Here is a 3,755-nt window from a genome sequence, read left to right as displayed (position 1 = left end):
TGTTTTCTTTTTGCGGATCTCAAATGACTCATATGACTCCTGACCTTTAAAAAGATGTCCATGAATTCTGAAAAAAGCTAAATTCTGGAGGAGCACATAGCCAAGTAAGAGTGTAGACATGTACCAATCTGACTCGGTCACAAAATAAAAAAGTTATGATTTCACCATAAAGGAGATGGAGATATTGGTTTTCAGAGCTCAGCATTGAATAGATCTCTTCCGGAATACAGAAATGAAATTTCCTAAAGAAGAAGGAATTTAAGTGGAGCACAGAAGGATAAAAGGACTCAGAAATGGAGAAATAGAATTTACTCATTTTGTCCTCTATGCCAGGAACTGTACTGTTTGCACATTTCTATTATTTCACTTCTGCGAAGTAAGCATTGTTTTACAAAGGAGAAAAGTGGGATTCAGAAAGGATAAGATACTTGACCGGTAATGATGAAACAGGATTTGTTAGGGGTTAGTTGGACTGTCTACCCTTAACCTATAGGTCCAGAGGGACTAGGAATTGGGTGGGAAAGCAATGAGAGTAAGAGAAAAGTTCACTTTGACTGGAGAAAGTTGTTCCGGGTCCCTTTAATCTTATCCCTATACATAAAGGGCCAGACTAGAACTGACTTTGTCCTCAGATAATAGAAAGCTAGATTACCTTGCCTTGCATTTGAGGGATCACTGTGTGACCATGGATCTCTTGCTACCTCTCCTTGGCTTATTTTTCCTCCATAAAAAAAAAAAAAAAAAAAACTGATACTCATATTTAGTTATAAAGTCAGAGATATTATGGCTCTTTTTTTTTTTTTTTAGAAGATTTTATTTATTTTTCAGAGAGAGTGAGAGCATAAGCAGGGGAGCAGCCCAGACAGAAGCAGACTCCCGCTGAGCAGGGCCCCTGATGTAGGGCTCCATCCCAGGACCTGGGGATCATGGGGAAGGCAGACACAACTGACTGAGCCACTTTGGTGTTCCTCTGGCTCAATTTTTATTTTTTTTAATCACAATTAGAGATGAATGACCCTGGGGACTTTTTAAAGCTTTCTGAACTTTAGTTTCTATATCCATGTAGTTGTGATAGTTTTATTTACCTTTTACTATTTTATGAAGATTAGAAATGCTACATGATAAAATTTAACAAACGTCTGTCAAGCGGGGATAATAAATATCCTTAGATTATTGGGGGGATTATCAGATGAGGTAAATAATGAGGGTGTCTTGTAACAAAAGTGTTTGCATACTGAGAAAAAAGTATTATGACCACAAAAAAGTATAAATAATATATATGCTGATTACGTATGTAGAAAGTCACCCCATGCTGCCTAGTGCACAGCAGCTGCTTAATAAATATTAACTGGTAGGCCATGCGGCTCAACATTAATGCTAAAATTAAGAGAATATTTTATCAGTTTTGATATTCTATTTAAAATATAATATGTATATAAAACAGTTCATGATTTTCTCAAGTAGTTTTCAGAAAAAATGAAACTCCATAGTTCTATCATACAGAGATACTGCGGTATAGCTGACACACATAAACACAAATGTGCTGAAACACATGGGCAACTGCTGTCATATCTGATTTAAGTGAATTTTTTACTTACCATTTGATAGTATTCACTTCTCTTGATATCAAATTGTCCTATATGACATATCACCTTATTTTAATTAAGAAATCATTTATTCTTGGAACATTTAAAGTAAGGTGATAGGTAAGTAGATAGATAAGATTTTATTTATTTATTTGACAGAGAGAGATCACAAGTAGACAGAGAGGCAGGCAGAGAGAGAGGAGGAAGCAGGCTCCCTGCTGAGCAGAGAGCCTGATGCAGGTCTCCATCCTAGGACCCTGTGAACATGACCTCAGCTGAAGGCAGAGGCTTTAACCCACTGAGCCACCCAGGCACCCCAAGAACATTTAAATTATTAAGAATTTTTTTTCTATTGAGATAGTGAATAAATCTTGACTTTCCCCCTCATTGTTTATTTTTTTAGGAAAAATAAAAACTCCATCTCCAAAAGTAAAATTGCTATACTAATAGATAACTATATTTTTCAAGTTTTTCCAAACATCATTTCATTTTTTTGAGGATTTTATTAATTTATTTGAGAGAGATTGAGCAAGAGAGCAAAACAGGGGCAAGGGCAGCAGGAGAGGAAACATACTTCCTGCTGAGCAGGGAGCATGATGTAAAGCTCCATCCCAGGATTCTGGGATCAGGACCTGAGATGAAGGCAGTTGCTTAACCAACTGAGTCACCTAGGTGCTCTTCACGAGTCATTTGAAACTGCCTTCCATGAATGTGGTCCTATCATTTTGGTTAGCATTCTTCACATTAAAAAAAAAAATTATTTAAATTTCAGTTAGTTAAGATACAGTGTAACAATAGTTTCAAGTGCAGAATATAGTGATTCAGCACTTAGGTGCTCATCACAAGAGTCCTCCTTAATCCCCATCAGCTATTTAACCCCCTCCTACAACCATCAGTTTACTCTCAATAGGTCACCTTTTCTGTATAATTTGAAAAAAGCATTGAATTTTCTTCCTTTTATTCTTTTTTATACAGGTAGACTGGAATCCCATGTAAATTATTCTGCTGAGTGTCAAAGCTCTGAAGATCATTCACACAATTTTCTGTGTATTTAAGAGCCTTGTCATTTTATTGGAGAAGGGAAAATGGTTTTATTTTTATTTACTTATATCTTATTCTTTATTTTCATGATAGTATGCCTTTGAAAATATGAGGAAAGTTTCTCGGGAACTGTGAGATTTAAATTCATCTTCCTAAACCCCAAAATGGCTTAATATGCCAAATTTAGCAAAGTATACACACTGATTTATATCCACTTTTATTGAGCTTAGGCTGAAAAAAATTCTGCCACTAAAATGCCTATCAATATTAGTGCCAAAAGCTTAAAATTACAATAGGAAGAGTATTTTGGAAGTTGGGATTCCTGAAGCCTTTAAATCTGTTTTAGCATTAACTTAAATTTAGTCTTTTGGGATACAATTATTTTGTGTGCTTGTGTCACTCTTCTAAAACCAGCTACTTTTATCTATAGCTCTCCAAAATTAACTGTGCATTAGGAGCTAAGAAAAAATAATATGAGTAACACATTTACCAGGTCATTGAAAATAAAATTATAAGAAGTGGCATCATTAATATATATTAAAACTTTTTTAAAAAATGGATTTTTATTTATTATTTTGGTAACTAACTGCTTATGATTTGTATGTGCTAAAATAATCAAAGATAGCATATAGAAATATAATGATGCCATTGACTGAATGTTTATGTCCTCTCAAAATTCATAGGTTGAAACCCAATCCCCATTGTGATGGTATTTGGTCTTGGGAGGTGATTAGATTGTGAAGGCAGAGCCCTCAGGAAAGGAATTTGTGTCCTGATAAAAAAAAGATCCCAGAGGGGTGCCTGTGTAGCTCAGTTGATTGAGGATCTGACTCTTGATTTCTGCTCAGGTCATGATCTCTGGGTCCTAGGATAAAGCCCTGTATCTGGCTCCTTGCTCAGTGGGGAGTCTGCTGTCTCCCTCTTCCCCTTCCCCCTGCTCACTCTGTCTCCCTCTCTCAAATAAGTAAGTAAATCTAAAACAATCACAAACAAACAGACAAACAAAAAACAGACCCCAGAGACCTCCCTTGCCCTTTCTGCCACGTGAGGACATAGAACACAGCTTTCTGTGAATCAAGAAGTAAGCTTTCGGGACGCCTGGGTGGCTCAGTTGGTTGGACGACTGCC

This window comes from Mustela lutreola, chromosome 13 (genome assembly GCF_030435805.1).
Source record: "Mustela lutreola isolate mMusLut2 chromosome 13, mMusLut2.pri, whole genome shotgun sequence".
In the NCBI taxonomy this organism is placed as follows: domain Eukaryota; kingdom Metazoa; phylum Chordata; class Mammalia; order Carnivora; family Mustelidae; genus Mustela; species Mustela lutreola.
The sequence above is the reverse complement of the archived record's forward strand: the minus strand, read 5'-3'. Positions refer to the sequence as shown.